This window comes from Schistocerca nitens, chromosome 7 (assembly GCF_023898315.1).
Source record: "Schistocerca nitens isolate TAMUIC-IGC-003100 chromosome 7, iqSchNite1.1, whole genome shotgun sequence".
Classification (NCBI taxonomy): Eukaryota; Metazoa; Arthropoda; class Insecta; order Orthoptera; family Acrididae; genus Schistocerca; species Schistocerca nitens.
The window spans coordinates 115,570,327-115,589,549 of record NC_064620.1 but is presented as its reverse complement, the minus strand read 5'-3'; the positions used below and the strand labels follow the sequence as shown (position 1 = coordinate 115,589,549).

At 44.8% G+C, this 19,223-nt stretch overlaps 1 protein-coding gene across 1 annotated transcript in view; it reads left to right on the top strand.

Moving 5' to 3' along the window:
* Window positions 1–1,105: 1,105 nt before the first annotated feature.
* Window positions 1,106–19,223, top strand: part of LOC126195493 (uncharacterized) — a 453,513-nt gene continuing 435,395 nt past the window's right edge. The window contains exon 1 of the mRNA XM_049934121.1: window positions 1,106–1,159. The gene's annotated coding sequence lies outside the window, so the exon portion shown is untranslated. The remainder of the gene's footprint in view (window positions 1,160–19,223) is intronic.

Here is a 19,223-nt window from a genome sequence, read left to right as displayed (position 1 = left end):
TATATACTTTTGTTACCACGTCATGTGCTCGCAACGCCACCTGCGACATCCAGCGTCACGGTGGGCAGGGGTCATAATGTTTTGGCTCATTCCTGTATGCACCAGTGCCATCTACACAAGATTTAGAGGGACTACAGTCGGAACGTGCAACATTTTTTTTTTCTATTCTGTGCTGGTTTTGAAGCGAGTGGCGGTAGGATGGGCATCCGGCTACCCGCAAATTAACTGTGGTGTCACCGCCAGACACCACACTTGCTAGGTGGTAGCCTCTTAAATCGGCCGCGGTCCGTTAGTATACGTCGGACCCGCGTGTCGCCACTATCAGTGATTGCAGACCGAGCGCCGCCACACGGCAGGTCTAGTCTAGAGAGACTCCCTAGCACTATCCCCAGTTGTACAGTCGACTTTGCTAGCGATGGTTCACTGTCTACATACGCTCTCATTTGCCGAGACGACAGTTGAGCATAGCCTTCAGCTACGTCATTTGCTACGACCTAGCAAGGCGCCATATTCAGTTACTTCAAGAATGTATTCTGAACAGATACTATTGTGAATCACGTACCGTCAAGAGCGACGTTCATCATTAATGGATTAAAGTTAAGTATCAAACTAATTATGTCCGCTTTCTGAATTCTAATTCCTTGTCATGTTCCAGACTTCACGTCAGTATAGTTCTTCCCTCCTCACGCCAGCCTGCGTGAGCTAAGACGCGTGCATTTCGGCCTCCATTCGTAACACGGTGTTGACTCTTCTGCCAACACAACATTAACCACGCCAAAGCCGTTCAAAACCATCCCGATCATGCACTGCTACGGGATAAACGCACAAGAAAAGGAAGAAGAAGAATACAAAAGGGTGTGTTGACTCTGAATGCCATTCAGCGTCCCGTGTGTCCTGTAACAGTTACTGTGGAATCTGCAGCTGGTCGAGTACCGCAGCAGAGGATGTCAGCTGAGGCCCTGGAGGCGTGCGGCTCCCCACAACAGGGGGCGACGCTGCTCTGGCGGCGCGCGCACCTCGTGGAGGAGCTGACACCGACGCCGGCGCCGACGCCGGCTGCTACGTCAGTGGGCGTCGCGACGCCAGCGCGGTAGGACCTGCCAAGCCTCCGCTGCAAGCGTCCGCTCGCCGGGAGCTGTCGCGTGCTTTCGTGTCCGAGGTAAGGGAGGCCAACACTGCGGCTGCATCGACAATCCACTGTCTCGCGCATGCATTTCGCTTATTATAATTATATCCTGCGCACCGTGACAGTCTCCGACTTGTTGAAGAGGCACATGGATACCTCCCATAAGTCGGCGATCATTATCAACTTTACGAATAACGCCGCATTTATTCCTTAATGATTTCTTTATTTAAGCTCATCTACTCGTATCTGTTCGTAGCAGTTATTAATTACTCCCCTCTGCCACAGTATGCTTTTTCAAAGACTGTCATTTTTCGAAGACTAAAAGTCCATGTTCATGCATTTCTGCCGCGGCCAACGTAATTGGAGTCTGCTCGCCCATCACATTCCATGTGGCTATAGTTGTTCAGGATTAAATATCTGAAAATAGAGAATTAATCTTTCGAAACGGACGGTAATAAAGACCATTAAACTCTAAACTCCGCCCGAGCAGGCCTTGGAAGGTACAACGGTACCGACCGGCCACCGTTTCATCCTCAGCCCACAGGCGTCACTCGATGCGGGTATGGAGGGACATGTGGTCTTCACACCGCTCTCCCAGCTTTGTGTCAGTTTACGAGACCGGAGACCCTACTTCTCAGTCAAGTAGCTCCTCAGTTTGCCTCACGAGGGCTGACTGCATCCCGCTTGTCAACAGCGATCGGCAGACCGGATGGTTACCCATTTAAGTGCTAGCTCAGCCCAACAGTAACTAACTTCGGTGATCTGACGGGAACCAGTGTTACCACTGCGGCAAGGCTCTTGGCATTAAAGATCATTGCTAAAAATTGTAATAGTCTTGATCACAGTGCAGTCGAATAGCAATTATATAATTTGTTTTGCTTGATCATCAGCCACCGTCAGATCATACTGAAAATGGTTGTTGGTCAACAAAACCAGTTATATAGCGAAACGAAATGATCGTATTTCAATGATTTTCGGGGATCCCCACCTGAGGAAGTCCGGCCGGCGAGTTACAAATTTTTTCGGGTGAAGCCACACTGGACGACTTCCACGTCGGCGATGATGAGGACAGCACAACACCCACTCTCCAAGCGGAGAAAATCTCCCAGCCGGCCGAGAATCGAACTCGGCCCGTTGCATGGCAGTCAGACACGTCAACTACTCTCCTTAGGGGGCGGACAGTTATGTACTTACTACTGGATTGAACTTCAATCGAGACTATAAAATTACTAACAAAAATATGCTAGTCGCTGTTGTCTCCTTCACAAGACTACGTCGGGTTTTGCAAAGGTCACTGTTGAAAAGAGGAGTTCACTTACAGATATATTTTTGAATATTTCATCATTTAACGTGTTATCAGATCCTTTCCGCCGCGTCGTCTGGAGATTGTGAAAAGACCTCATCTATCTTTTTCTCCAATTTCCTTTCTCTAAGCTGTGATCGTCTCCCGAATAATTGTCCGGATCTTCTTAGTTTGTGATTATTAATCAATTTCTGTGGCATGTTTCCGCCTCAGATGTCGAATGCGTAGTCTAAGATTTCTTGGAGTTGGCTCCATTTATACAGTTCCTCTTCAACATCGACTGCAGATACATCACTTACTTTCTGAACTATCTATTCCTGCTCACCTTTAACTTTGTAGAACTGGAATTTATTTTCTCTGGCACACATTTCTGTTAATCGGATAACTGTTTTGCCGGCCGAGCGGTTCTAGCCGCTTCAGTCCGGAACCACGCGGCCGCTATGGTCGCAGGTTCGAATCCCGCCTCGGGCATGGGTGTGTGTGATGTCCTTAGGTTAGTTAGGTTTACTTAGTTCTAAGTCTAGGGGACTGATGACCTCAGATGTTAAGTTCCATAGTGCTTAGAGCAATTTGAACCATTTTGATAACAGTTTAACCTACACTGATATATCTGCTTTATCTGTTCGATCCAGTCTCTAAACTGCCTAGTTACGGCCGTCGTAAATTAACGAAATCAAAATCGGTGGTACTAAAATTAATATTTTCTGGTCGTAACCCGCCTAAAGTGCCTCTCGTCAAAACCGGTCGTGATAACCGGTTACGACCAGCCCACGGTATTAAAACAATCTTGCGGCCAACAGTGCATGTGAGCGGTAACCCACACTACACAGTCCCAAATGACATACACTAATTTAAAAAATAGAACAATTTTTTCTAACCTCCAGGGTAAAGAAATAAATAATAAAGCCACGAACTATTGTTGGACTTGCGTAATTTCCAACAGTGTACGGCGGGATTTTATTTTTCCTGTATAGTACACAGCTTATCTATTCTGCTACTTTTTCCTTTCTTGTAGGATTTCAGCTTTAACATTTAGGAAATATGTGACACAGAAAAATACGTACAACCGTTTTAGAAACATCACACGAAATTGTAACTAGCACATTAGTACAACATGAACCAAAAGACTGCATGGAATCTGTCATTCTACGGTCGTCATTATTCAGATCGATTTCTAGCTAAAAAAGAGATCTGATACTATTAACTTCTAACGTTTATACAAACTGTGGGTTCTCTGTATTAATGTGATATTTATATAGCATGTATAACGCTGATTTAAAACTTTCACATTATAAAAAATTATATTGTAGTATATCTTTTTACACCGTTAATTCAATACAGTAGTTGTGGCTACTACTGGTCCGCTTGCAAAGACGACAGTAAAAAATGGTTTCTTTACTCTTTGCGAGCTACTTCTGAATTTCGGTGAAAATTGAACAACGGTTCCCAACAATCACGGAATTAGAATACTATCAAAAATATTAACACATAATTAACGTGGCCGTCGCAACCCATTGCAAGAAAATTACCGCGAACTAAAAGGATATGTTTCTGCCCACTCGACGGCTGTGTGAATAAGAGCGATGTCGCAACATTTCGATTACTGCCATCATTAGGAGCTTGATTTAGTACTTCCGAAATTCTTTTCACTGTGTGAATGCGTTAAATCACACGCCCGTAACTTGCTTCAGCGTGGGATTTGCTTTGTGTTGACAACAGAATAGGTTTTGAAAATTCTAAATGGTGTTAGCATTAAAATAGGACATGACCTAATGGCAACAAATCACCTTGTCAAAATATCGCCGACCGTCTGCGTACCTGAGTGAACTCAGTATCATCACATGCCGGGAAAGCATACGATTACGCAAGTGATAAATAAATGATCATTAAACGAATTAGTGGCAGTATTCATAAAATCTCTAACGTAACGCAAATTGTGTTATCTCTATCTCGAATCTCTCCTAAGAGTTTATTAATAGCTATGCCAACGTCGGAAACAACTAACGTGTATGTAACAGGATGTCCAGCATGCTCCAGTAACGTAATAAAGCGAAATTGATTTTGCCTTTATACCGTATACTACGACTGAAGGGAAAAATGATTTAATCATGTAATCTGATATTTTCATATTTATTTACAGCTCATTATTATAGCTAATGTAAGCAAAAATTGCCACTTGTTCGAACCACACATGTGTCGTGACAATTGCACACAGTCGAATGTTTTGGAATGCACGCTGGTGCGAAATGTCCAGGGGACCATCATTAATCGCAGTGACTTCAGTGTAATTATTATCTTTGAACAAAAGTGTTATTTTTGTTCGTCTCGATGTGTATTTCCTTCGGTTAACTTCTGTACTGCACTGTACTGCACTGTACTGCACTGTAGCAGCTATGTAGCGGGCTATGTTACCTGGCAGTGGTACTTCATGCGAAAGCTGTTCTCTTCCTTAATTTTTGCGAACCAGTGTATATGTAAAATTTCTGACTGCATGAATATCTTACGATTAAAATGGATGGTCAGCTCTTACTCATTGCACGGTTAAGTTCTGCGCCATTGAAAGGTACTGTACTGATATGTGGACGATGACATAATATTTTATCAACATCCGTACTTTAAAAAAAAGTATTCAGACTTATTGCCGTTGCTGTCGTACGTAAACTGAAGTAGGAAAGCTCCCCAGCTGCTAAGACTCACATTCTTTTCAAATTTAACGTGTAATCTAGATATTTATTTGGGCTATAAGCTTAGGCCCTAAAACTGGTAGGCATGTAAGTAAGCTGTTCTCAGCCGAAGGCTTGGAACCGAGCTGTTCAGCATTGTTTATGTTAAAAAATCATTACCAGATATGGAAAAGGCGATAAATGATTGAGGGTCTTAAGGATCGATCAGAACTGACCTCCAGATCACTGCAGTTGTCCTCTAACTGTTATTCAATTAACCACTGAGCCACACGAAAACAGACTTAAAAAGAGAGAGAAACTCTTACAATTAGTGATAATCCCCATTGCTCTACAATTTAAAATTTAACGCACTGTGTACACTACCAGAATCATAGCATTTCTACACTCTAAGAGGGGAGAGAGGGGAGGGGGAGGGGGGGGGGAGGAGGGAATACGACGCACCACGAGAAAGCTACGGAAACCGGTCACAAATTGATATGGATGAATGTGTGGCGTTGCGGCGCAATTTCGCCGCGCAGCTGGCAAGGACAGTAAACTGGACACACCAGGCCATATAGTCTTTGCGCATTTCATTCCGTGTACTTGGCTGAACAGTAAATACGCCTCGCAGAGAGGTGCGTGGACAATATACGCAGAAGTCAGCATTTTGAACAGAACGTGTAGCTGGGCTCAAAGAAGCCGATTGGAGTAATCGTCGAATCGCTAGACCTTTGAATAGAAGTGATGCTACTATTCGACGATGTTGGCAGGAATGGGTGAACCGTGACCAAACACAGAGTCAAGAAGGAAGCGGTTTACCGAGAGACGACAGTACGTGATGACCGATCAATCAGAGAGGCACTTAGAACCGTGGATTAATCATTACCATCGATCTGACGTGCAACTGGTGCTTCATTGACCACAAGGACCATCAACAGGCGGCTCACGGAAAGGGGGCTAAGCTCACAACGCCCCTTACGCTGACTACAATTGACCTCTGTAAACCAACAGGCCCGTTCGCAGTGGTGTCGGGGACATTCGGCCAGGTCTCCCATTGACTGGAACAGAATTGTCTTCAGCGATAAGTTCCGCCTCGAATTGAGCCCCAATGACCAATGGAGTCCTGTCTGAGGACGCACCGGACAGCTGTGGGATACCAACCTTACTATTGCCCGCCATGCGGCCCGACAACCAAGAGTGATGGTCAGGGGTGCTATTTCATTTCATAGGACACCTTTTGTTGTCATCTGCGGCACTCGTGGAGCACAGCGGTACGTCGACGATATTCTACGCTCCGCTTTGTTGCCGTTGAAGGCTACCCATCCTACGCTGGCCAGCCGGGTCGTCAGGCATCTCCCCAATTTAAAAAGTCTGGAGCGTTGTGGGAAGTGTCCTCCAGACGGCTCTGGATCTAACGTGCCAATTGGACATATTTTGGCAGGATATTATTAGGAGGACAACGATCCTATCAGTCAGTGCCAAGCCGAATAACTGCTTGCATAAGCTGCCAGAGATGAACCAAAGGGTTATTGCCTTGCTCGATTTGTGAAGCTCTTTCTCTTGAATAGACCATCAAATTTTTCTTAAATCGTAATCATATGTTTGTCCGTGCATATACCTTACATCTACCTCTGTTGGGTAATTGCTTCGTGGTATGTCGTCTTTTACTGTTCTGAGAAACTATGTATCTTTAGTCTTTGTAATAGCTGCATATATGTGTGAATTGCCATCGTGCTGTCAAGCTATTTCAGTCAAACTTATAAAGGATCTTTGTGAGCCTGTTACATTCCCATTTCCAAGAAACACCTCTTGAATTGCAGCGAACTTCCTTGATCACTATTTCCTTCCTCATCAGCATATTCATAAAAGGGATAAGATGAAACTGGTCTCGGAATGTCCGTCTCACTCGGAAAACGATGAGGGGTCATTGTAGACGGAACACAAGCTGCTATTGGGAAAGGAGTAAGGGAGGAGGGGGGGCGGATAGGCCGCCTTCTTGCAAACGAACCATCGTGGCATTTGCCTTAAGCAATTTCGGGAAATCGCAGAAAACTTAAATCTTGCTACTGCCACAATCCGTTTGATGCATTGCTCAGAAAATGAAATATGATTGTTAGAGCGCAAAGGTTTTCTTTGGGCAATCTTACAAAGATTTTATTCCGTTGTTGGCATTTCGGTCTTCAGTCTGAAGATTAGTTTGGTACAGTCCTTCACAGTCTATCAAACAATTAAAGCCTCTTCATCTCTGCATGACTGCTGCGACTTACATCCATTTGAACCTGCTTGTTATAGTCAGTCCTGGGTTTCCTCGAAAATTTGTACCCGCCACACTTACCCCAAATGCTAAATCAACGAAGCGTTGATGCCTGAGTAGGTGTACTGTAAATTCATCTACTGACGAGGTTTAACAGGCAGAACAAAAATTGTCCGACAGTGCCGGTGTTAAAGACCGGTACAGCGGTGAAGTGCAACATGTCAATATTTCTGTTGATCTTAGGAACATGTAGATGGGGAAAAACTACTTAAAAATTACAGGAAACTGATCAGATCAGTATTACAAATCTGTTCTAAGAAGGCACAAAATATTTTCTGTAAACAGTATCTGCTGGTGTAATCTATAGATACAGTGCGTGATAACTAAATAGGCGATAGAAGTTATGGGGCGGCGATATGCACATATACAGGGTTATTACAAATGATTGAAGCGATTTCACAGCTCTACAATAACTTTATTATTTGAGATATTTTCACAATGCTTTGCACACACATACAAAAACTCAAAAAGTTTTTTTAGGCATTCACAAATGTTCGATATGTACCCCTTTAGTGATTCGGCAGACATCAAGCCGATAATCAAGGTCCTCCCACACTCGGCGCAGCATGTCCCCATCAATGAGTTCGAAAGCATTGTTGATGCGAGCTCGCAGTTCTGGCGCGTTTCTTGGTAGAGGAGGTTTAAACACTGAATCTTTCACATCACTATGCGTGAAACTTGCCCCCACGCGTTCAACCGTTTCTTCGCTCACTGCAGGCCGACCCGTTGATTTCCCCTTACAGAGGCATCCAGAAGCTTTAAACTGCGCATATCATCGCCGAATGGAGTTAGCAGTTGGTGGATCTTTGATGAACTTCATCCTCAAGTGTCGTTGCACTGTTATGACTGACTGATGTGAGTGCATTTCAAGCACGACATACGCTTTCTCGGCTCCTGTCGCCATTTTGTCTCACTGCGCTCTCGAGCGCTCTGGCGGCAGAAACCTGAAGTGCGGCTTCAGCCGAACAAAACTTTATGAGTTTTTCTACGTATCTGTAGTGTGTCGTGACCATATGTCAATGAATGGAGCTACAGTAAATTTATGAAATCGCTTCAATCATTTGTAATAGCCCTGTACATATAGGGGTAGTATCGCGTACACAAGGTATAAAAGCACAGTAGTAGAGCTGTCATTTGTACTCAGGTGGTTCATGTAAAAAGGTTTTCGGCATGATTACTGCCGCACGATGGGAACTGACAGACTTTGAACGCGGAATAATAGTTGGAGCTAGTCGCATGGACATACCATTTGGGAAATCGTTAGGTGATTCGATATTCCCAGCTCCACAATATAAGAGCGTGCCGAGAATACCAAATTTCAGAAATTACCTCTCACCACGGACAACGAAGTGGCCGATGGCCTTGGCTTGGCGACCGAGAGCAGCGGCGTTTGCACAGAGGTGTCAGCGCTAAACGATATGCAACACTGCGTGAAATAACCGCAGAAGTCAATGTGGGACCTACGATGAACCTATTTGTTAGGAGGACAGCGCGGAAAAATTTGGCGTTAATGGGCTATTGCAGAAGACGACCGACGCGAGTGCCATTGCTGATAACACGTCATCGCCTGCAGCGGCTCTCCTGGGCTCGTGACCATATCGGTTGGAGCCTAGACGATCTGGAAACCGTTGTCTCATCAAAATGGTTCAAATGGCTTTAAGCACTGTGGGACTTAACATCTGAGGTCATCAGTCCCCCAGACTTAGAACTACTTAAAGCTAACTAACCTACGGACATCAAACAGATCCATGCCCGAGGCAGGATTCGAACCTGCAACCGTAGCACCAGCACGGTTCCGGACTGAAGCGCCTAGAACCGCTCGGCCACAGCGGCCGGCGTTGTCTCGTCAGATGAGTCTCGAATTCAGTTGCTAAGAGCTGATGGTGGGATTCAAGTGTGTCGCATATCGCACGAAGTCATGGACCCAAGTTGTCTACAGGGGAGTGTGCATGCTCGTGGTGGCTCCATAATGGTGGGGGTGTGCTTATGTCGAAAGGATTGGGTGCTCTGATCCATCTGAACCGATCACTGACGATTTGCAGCCGTTCATGGACTTCGTGTTCCCAAATAGCGATAGAATTTTTATGGATGACACAGCGCCATATCACCGGGCCGCAATTGTTTGCGATTGATTTGAAGAACATTCTGGACAATTCGAGCGAATGATTTAGCCACACGGATTACCCGACATGATTTCCATCGGACGTTTATGGCATATAATCGAGAGGTCAGTTCGTGCACGAAATCCTGCACCGGCAACACTTAAGCAGTTATGGACGGCTGTAGAGGCAGTGTAGATCAACATTTCTGTAGGGGATTCCAACAACTTGCCAGATCAAAGTGCTCTACTACACCGGGCAAAAGGGCGTCCGACACGATTACCGGTTAAAAGGAGGTCCGACGCGATTTTGACAGGTATCCCATGACTTTTTTCACCTCAGTGTATAAGTTAATAAATGGTCACTGCACCTGAATAAACAACGTGCAGGCTTTATATATAAATTGTCTCACCTTCGAAACCCGTGTACGCCGGCCGAAGTGGCCGTGCGGTTAAAGGCGTAGCAGCCTGGAACCGCGAGACCGCTACGGTCGCAGGTTCGAATCCTGCCTCGGGCATGGATGTTTGTGATGTCATTACGTTAGTTAGGTTTAACTAGTTCTAAGTTCTAGGGGACTAATGACCTCAGCAGTTGAGTCCCATAGTGCTCAGAACCATTTGAACCATTTTTGAAACCCGTGTACTATATGAAAAACATAGTTCTGCAAGCACGTCATTCCCTCTGTAATGGCGTACATGAACAAGGTCAAAACCGGCACCACATCGCTTTCCGCTGGAGTCACATTCATGCTCTATGTGTCATCGTCAACAGGCTATTCATGACGCGTCATTGCTATTGTGCAAGAACGGAATTCAATTGCGTCGGAGACAGGGGTACGCTAAGGTGTTCCTGAGCGCACTGCTCGACGATGAATGAAACCGTATCGAGATAGGAGAGAATCCAGTAGGCGTGTGTCAACTAGACTTCTACATGTAACGACACCTGTGCAGGATAATGAACCTGTTAGCACCTCACGGCAAAGTCCTTTTTTAAACGGGGTGCGCTTCTCGGATCGGTCGGTACGTCTCGGTGCCGGCTTCGGGACTAGGTTGGGCTAATTTATACCAGCAGATAAAGAAAAAGACGAAGAAGATAAACCCCATAGATAGGGCAGGTGCTTTACTGCAGTATCTGGCAAACAGCAGACGATAAGGATTTGACGTAGCAGCAACTTCGTGAAACACTAGAACATTTGGACCCCAAAAAGACGCTAGGAGAAAATGCCATTCGTAATACAGTTCCGTTTTACAGTATTCAATACGTTCCCTCAGATTGTTACAACAATCTATAACCGTTGCTTTTAAGACGGATGCTTCTCAAATCTATGAAAGAGAGTTAAAATAATACCGATAGTCAAGCCTAGAAAAGAACGCAGCACAGAAATTACCAGGTTCTGACCAATGTCTTTTATACACAGAAACGAAGATCCTAGAAAAACGTTTAATAAATCGAATAATATATTTATTGTAACCTATAGATCTTCTACATAAAACTCAATACAGGTTAACGCCACAAACAGGTACAAATGATTAGTTAGTGGCAATCAAAAAAAAAAAAAAATTGCAGGTGGCCGTCTCACAGTCAAAATATGTGTCATCGTGGTGGGTCTTGATATACAAGGGGCCCTGGACGCGAAATGATGACATATTTGAGAAAATGTACAGCAACTAGTAACTAATAATCAGTTTATTGCAGACCGACTTAATCAATGTGTGGCTATATAAAAAAAATGGTTCAAATGGCTCTGAGCACTATGGGACTTAACATCTCAGGTCATCAGTCCCCTATAACTTAGAACTACTTAAACCTAACTAACCTAAGGACATCACACACATCCATGCCCGAGGCAGGATTCGAACCTGCGACCGTAGCGGTCGCGCGGTTCCAGACTGAAGCGCCTAGAACCGCTCGGCCACCAAAGGTCGGCAACGTGTGGCTATCATCAGTGCTAAAAACACATAAGAATACATTACAATAAGACACGTGCACTAATCAAAACATAATAAAGTCGTATAAACGTTGTACCAGAGTAGGTGATAAAGTAAGATGCAAGTCAAATCATCGTTTTCGTTAGCGTATACAACTAGCCCTGCTACACTACCCACTTCAGTATTTCAGTGCAAACTGAGGCCGCTGTTTACCATTTTTATAGAGGTATCGTTTTTAAACAGCAATATGTACAAACTAGTGTTATTTCACACAGTAAACACCGGCAGCTCGATCGGCAAATGGATTGGCGACCGCCTTTGGAATAATACATATCTCAGCTACTTTTAGCAGTCTTTTTCTATTATGTTTAACGTTTTTCGAATACGAACCAACATTATATGAGCAAGGTCAGTAAAATCTGTAATCTAACCCACGTATGTATAGAGGGCTCTGCACACCATTATGACGTACATCGAGGTCAGCTGTCTAATAATTGTAAAATCAGCTCTTAGTGTGAACTGAAACATTGGCATGGATAGTCTAGTAGTGGCTATTTGTGTAGGAAAGCGATAATCATGATTTGATCAGCATCATACCGGTTTGTTACTTTATCATCTACTCTGGTTCAAAGGTTACACAACTATATTATGTTTTGACTCCTGGTTCAAAGGTTACACAACTATATTATGTTTTGATTCCTGCATGCGTCTTACTGTAATCTATTCTTATATGTTTTTAACACAGATGGTAGCTGGACAGTGACCGGAATCCAGATCTGCAATAATCAGATTATTAGCAACTGGCTGCCCAACTTTAAAGAAACACAGTCGCTGAACACACCCGTTCTGTATGGAACAGAATGTGATAAATGACATAGTGTTTATGAAGCGCTGTATGAACCTGAATCTCTTCGGAATCTGTAAAAATTGACACGGAGCTACTTTAGCCACACACCGCAGTGTTCTGTCAACAACCATCGAATAGAGTGAACAGCAACCTAAGGATGTCCACAGGGGTCGTGTTACTGTCCAGGTGTGTTGAATATATTATATGGTTCGTTACTTAAATCTCCTCACTCAAAGCATTCTTCCATAATTGCTTCTGCCGACGATCTGATTCCACTAAGTAAAGGCAAAAGTGCTCTTGAAACTGAGAACATCTGCAACACAGTCATGCAACAATCCATACTTCGATTCAACGAACATAAATCAAAAGCTATGCTCATCACCAGGAAATGGCAATGTGGATAATCAAAAATTAGCATTTACCTCAGGAACAAAGAACTGCAACAGGTGGATCGTCTAACATGCCTAGATGTCATAATCAACAGCAATTTTACATTTCAAACACATTCAACACACTACAGACGGCTGTGCGTCTTTAATTAACGCTCTCTCATGATCAGCTAAACTCAACTGGGGCCCGCGCGCTGAGAATTACGAACTATTTAAAAAAGAGCGATATTACCTATACTATCGTACGCTCCACAGATATGGGTAGAAGCACTAGAGCGAGAATACATTACATCAGAATTAACAGAGCACAACGATTAATTCAGTTTAAAAATAGTGCTTACACGATGACATCCAGTGAAGCACTATATGATTTAGCAGGCCTCACGTCCGTAACTATTAAGATTCGAGAAATAGCAAATGCTATGACATCGTCTACTCGAAAGACCCAGACAGACTATAGACCTCGCCCTAGAGAACGAAAGCTCGCCGCACCTAGCACACTTTTCCAGAATAATTGAAACGGAAGAAAGTAAGTACTACTCGCTTGAAGTATACACGCATGCAGTCAAATCAGACGACGGAGCACCCTCAAGGATTGCAGTATACATCAGCCAGAAGCTTACTCATCAATTACAGCTCAGACAGGATGATGAACTCTAGAACAACCAAGGAGAACAATTTGTCGTTCTAAATGCAATTGAATCTATAACCAATCAACGATTATTGACAGAGTTGCAGTAATCAACATCGACAGCAGGGTAACAATGGATTAGTTGTGAAATCCGATCGGAACTTAGAAGATTACAGAAGCATAACTGACAGGCAGAGTTCGGATGGGATTACACTCACACACAGATATGATGATAAAAAAGCTGATATTCCAGCTAAGAAGGCAGCCCGATCACGGAAAACAGTCGGTTTCGGTAAACGGCCTATAAGTGAAATAAGAAAAAAAGCAGGAGAATTCAGAAATAAACAGGAGACTGAATGGCAACAAATAAAACACGGGGTAAACACGAAACCGTTCTTTCCTACGAACCACCATCGTTTAACGATTAGGCTACTGCTGTCGTCAAATTTTACAGGCCAAGGGAAACTAAAAGTCTGTTATAAACGGTTCAGAATAACTGAAGATGCATTATGCACATGTTATGGAGGAGACCAAACTGCTGACTACCTGGTTACGATTGCAGTATTTCAACGACAGGGAAAGGCACTTCCAAGAAGAGGGTAACTGGAAATGGAGGACAAAAGCCCAAATTCGCAACAGATTTTTGCAGCTTTTGTAATTTGATAAGATTCTCAGTTATATGAGAATACTTAGTGTCAAGTATAACTTCATGTATGGCTTGAAACACCTGGATTGTGCTAAAAATCTAACAGATCTGTATTCCTAACTCATTCAGTCATTGACTCGGTTGTTAAATTTGCAGTGGTCCGGGGACGAGGGGTCACTGTGATGTAGAGGCCGAGGCGCGACAGGGGATGGTGCCGAGGCTGGTGATGGCTAGGAAGACACAGATGGATGGTAAGACACTGTTATTCAACTTGCGCTACAACACTGGTAGAACAGTGATGGTGCGGGCACGCCCCCTTAGGCGTGTGGCGTGGACGGTCCACCGACGGCAGCCAGAGCCAGTTGCAGGCGGCATTGCTGGCTGCAGGGCCGGTGTTAGAGGGCGGGGTGGGGGGTGGGGGGTAAGAGAGGTAAAAATACCACGGGGTTTTAAACCTGAACCTACGATTTTGGACAGAACGCCTGAGTGCTAGAAGCCCTCATTGCACCAGTGGAATTATTTTGAAAAAAAAAAAAAAAAAAAGATTCTTTTTGGGCGGCCGCGGTGTCCGAGCGGTTCTAGCCGCTTCAGTCGGGAACCACGCGACTGCTACGGTCGCAGGTTCGAATCCTGCCTCGGAAATTGGTGTGTGTGATGTCCTTAGATTAGTTAGGTTTAAGTAGTTCTAAGTTATAGGGGACTGATGACCTGAGATGTTAAGTCCCATAGTGCTCGGAGCCATTTGAACCATTATTTTGTTTCTTTTTGAGACATCAGTCTTCTGACTGTGTTAATGCAGCCGGTACGAATTCCTCCCCTGTGCCAACCTCTTCATCTCAGAGTAGCATTACAGCCTAAGTCCTCAATTATTTACTGGATGTCTTCCAATTTCTGTTTTCCTTTACGGTTTTACCCTCTGCAACTCCCTCTACTACCATGACAGTTATTCCATTATGTCCTAACAGATGTTCTGCCACCCTGTCTATTTTTCTTGTCGATATTTCCCGTACATTCCTTTCTCGCCGATTATCCAGAGACCCTCCTCAATCCCAACCTCATCAGTTCATCTAATTTTCAACATTCGTCTGTAGCATCTCTTCTGTTCCGGTTTTCCCACAGTTCATGTTTCATTATCATACAATGCTGTGCTCCAAACGTACACTTTCATCAACTTATTCCTCAAATTAAGATCTACCTTTGATATTAGTCTCTTCTCTTGGGCAGGAATACCCTTTTTGCTAGTGCTGGTCTGCTTTTTATGTCCTCCTTCCTCCATCCGTGATGGGTTATTTTGCTGCCTAGGTAGCAGAATTCCTCTACTTCGTGATGACCAGTTCTGATGTTACGTTCCTCGCTGTTCTCATTTCTGCTACTTCTCATTACTTTCGTCTTTCTTTGATTTATTCCCCGTCCATATACTGTACTTGTTAGACGGTTCATTCCATTCAACACAACCTGTAGTTATTCCTCACTTTCATAGAGGATAGCAATGTCGTCAACGACTCTCATCATTGATATCCTTTCACCTTGAATTTTAATCCTACTCCTCAGCCTTTCATTTGTTTGCGTTATTATTCTTGTTATGTAGATTCAACAGTAGGGACAAATGACTACACCCCTGTATTACACCATTCTTAACCCGAGCACTTCTTTCTTGGTTTTCCACTCATATTGTTCCTTCTTCGCTCTTGTACATATTGTATATTAGCCGTCTTACCCTATAGCTTACCCTATCTTTCTCACAATTTCGAACATATTGATGTTTGACAAGTTCAAACGCTTTTTCCAGGTCGACAAAAGTTGTCACTTGTCTTCATTTTTCTTCGTTCATGATTCAATTATCAACCGCAACGTCAGAACTGCCACTCTGGTGCCTTCACCTTTCCTAAAGCAAAACTGAATGTCATCTAACATACCCTCCGTTTCCTTTTCCATTCTTCTTTATGTAATTCGAATCAGCTACTTGGATGCATGAGCTGTTAAGCTGATTCTGCGGTAATCCTCGCACTTGTCGGGTCTTGTTATCTTCGGAGTAGTGTGGATGATGTTTTTCCGAAAGTCCGATGGCGTATCGCCAGTCTCCTACATTCTACACATCAACGAGATTAGTCGTCTTGTTGCCACTCCCCTCAACGATTTTAGAAATTCCGATGGAACGTTGTCTTTAGTTTCGGCCTTATTTGGTCTTAAGTTTTCCAAAGCTCTTTTCAATTCTGATTCTAATTCTGTGTCCCTTATCTTTTCCCTGTCGGCTCCTGTTTCATTTTCCATTACGTCATCAGACAAGTCTTCCCCATCACAGATAGCTTCATTGTACTCTCTCCTCCAACATGGGCTCTCTTCTGCATTTAACGGTGGACTTCTCACTGCACTCGTAGTGTTACGCCCCCGCTTTTAAGTTCACGGAAGATTACTTTGACTTTACTGTATGCTGAGTCATTCATTCCGCTAATTATTTCTTTTTAGATTTCTTCACATTTTTCATACAGCCATTTCGCCTTAACTTCCGTGCTCTTCCTATTTAATTCATTCCTAACTGACTCCTCTTTCTGTATTCCTGAATGTCCTTGAAAATTTTTGTACTTCATTCATTTGTCGATCAGCTGAAGTATTTCGATGCATTATCTTCCTTGTATCTACATTCTTCTTTCCAACTTCTGCAATTGCACGTTAGAAATGTCCATTCCTCTTAACTGACCTGCTTACGGAGTTATTCCTTACCGCAGAATCTATAGCATTAGAGAACTTCAAACTATCTCTTCATTCCTAAGTATTTGCGCATCCTTCTTGTTTGCGTATTGATTCTTTGACTCTTCCTAACTAGTCTTAAACTTCAGACTATTGTCCAGCATCACTAAATGATGACCTGGGTCTGTATCTGGTCCTGGGTACGCCTTACAATCTAATATCTGACGTTGGAATCTCTGCCTGACCATGATATAATCTAACTGAAATCTTACCATGATGTAATCTAACTGAAATCTTACCGTATTTCCCGTCCTTTTCCAAGTGTCTCTCCTCCTCCTTTGATTCTAGTACTAGCTGAAATTTCTCCTCTCTCCTTCCTACTACCAAGCCCATGTGATCCCGAAACCCTTTCTCCTGTTGCTTCCCCTACAATCTGATTCCCATCCCTCATGATTATTAGATTTTCTTCTTTCTTTATGTACTAAATCATCCGTTCAGTATCCTCATAAGCTTTGTCTGCTTGCGACGTCGGTATGTATGCCTGAACTATTGTTATGAGTGTTGGTTTGCTGACGATTCTGATGATAACAACCTTGTCACAGAACTGATCACAGTAACTCACTCTCTGTATTCATATCGAATGCTATTTCGATTATACCACTTTCTGTTGCTGTTAATAATACCCTACGCTCATCTACCACAAGTCCAATATATATATACACTCCTGGAAATTGAAATAAGAACACCGTGAATTCATTGTCCCAGGAAGGGGAAACTTTATTGACACATTCCTGGGGTCAGATACATCACATGATCACACTGACAGAACCACAGGCACATAGACACAGGCAACAGAGCATGCACAATGTCGGCACTAGTACAGTGTATATCCACCTTTCGCAGCAATGCAGGCTGCTATTCTCCCATGGAGACGATCGTAGAGATGCTGGATGTAGTCCTGTGGAACGGCTTGCCATGCCATTTCCACCTGGCGCCCCAGTTGGACCAGCGTTCGTGCTGGACGTGCAGACCGCGTGAGACGACGCTTCATCCAGTCCCAAACGTGCTCAATGGGGGACAGATCCGGAGATCTTGCTGGCCAGGGTAGTTGACTTACACCTTCTAGAGCACGTTGGGTGGCACGGGATACATGCGGACGTGCATTGTCCTGTTGGAACAGCAAGTTCCCTTGCCGGTCTAGGAATGGTAGAACGATGGGTTCGATGACGGTTTGGATGTACCGTGCACTATTCAGTGTCCCCTCGACGATCACCAGTGGTGTACGGCCAGTGTAGGAGATCGCTCCCCACACCATGATGCCGGGTGTTGGCCCTGTGTGCCTCGGTCGTATGCAGTCCTGATTGTGGCGCTCACCTGCACGGCGCCAAACACGCATACGACCATCATTGGCACCAAGGCAGAAGCGACTCTCATCGCTGAAGACGACACGTCTCCATTCGTCCCTCCATTCACGCCTGTCGCGACACCACTGGAGGCGGGCTGCACGATGTTGGGGCGTGAGCGGAAGACGGCCTAACGGTGTGCGGGACCGTAGCCCAGCTTCATGGAGACGGTTGCGAATGTTACTCGCCGATACCCCAGGAGCAACAGTGTCCCTAATTTGCTGGGAAGTGGCGGTGCGGTCCCCTACGGCACTGCGTAGGATCCTACGGTCTTGGCGTGCATCCGTGCGTCGCTGCGGTCCGGTCCCAGGTCGACGGGCACGTGCACCTTCCGCCGACCACTGGCGACAACATCGATGTGCTGTGGAGACCTCACGCCCCACGTGTTGAGCAATTCGGCGGTACGTCCACCCGGCCTCCCGCATGCCCACTATACGCCCTCGCTCAAAGTCCGTCAACTGCACATACGGTTCACGTCCACGCTGTCGCGGCATGCTACCAGTGTTAAAGACTGCGATGGAGCTCCGTATGCCACGGCAAACTGGCTGACACTGACGGCGGCGGTGCACAAATGCTGCGCAGCTAGCGCCATTCGACGGCCAACACCGCGGTTCCTGGTGTGTCCGCTATGCCGTGCGTGTGATCATTGCTTGTACAGCCCTCTCGCAGTGTCCGGAGCAAGTATGGTGGGTCTGACACACCGGTGTCAATGTGTTCTTTTTTCCATTTCCAGGAGTGTATATATGGCGGTTAGTAGACCCGCAACCGAGCGCCTCCCCAGGTGGCGGATAGGGGAATGCCTCCTAGATATAGGTGGTACCGAGGAAATGAAATACTCGGGGCGGACCAAAACTACTAGTAGCGTCTGTTCCCACAGTGGGCGGCTACAAAAGGCGTCTGCTCCACATGTCAGTGGCGGCCTCAACCAACCTCCTGATCTGGAAAGTCAGGTTGTAGTCGGCAGCATGCCATACATCCAACTACTAAACATCATGATGGTACAACGAGAAAAATCTCACTACCCCGGGCCCCAGTCAATAGACTGGGATCGTCGTGAGCATCGGATTCCGGGGGCTCACGGACATCATGAGAAGAATCGGAGCTTCTCAAACTCCCTCAAGACCAAACGCAAACACTACATCGGCACACTCAACGTGAACACACTGATGAAGACAGGAAAGATGAA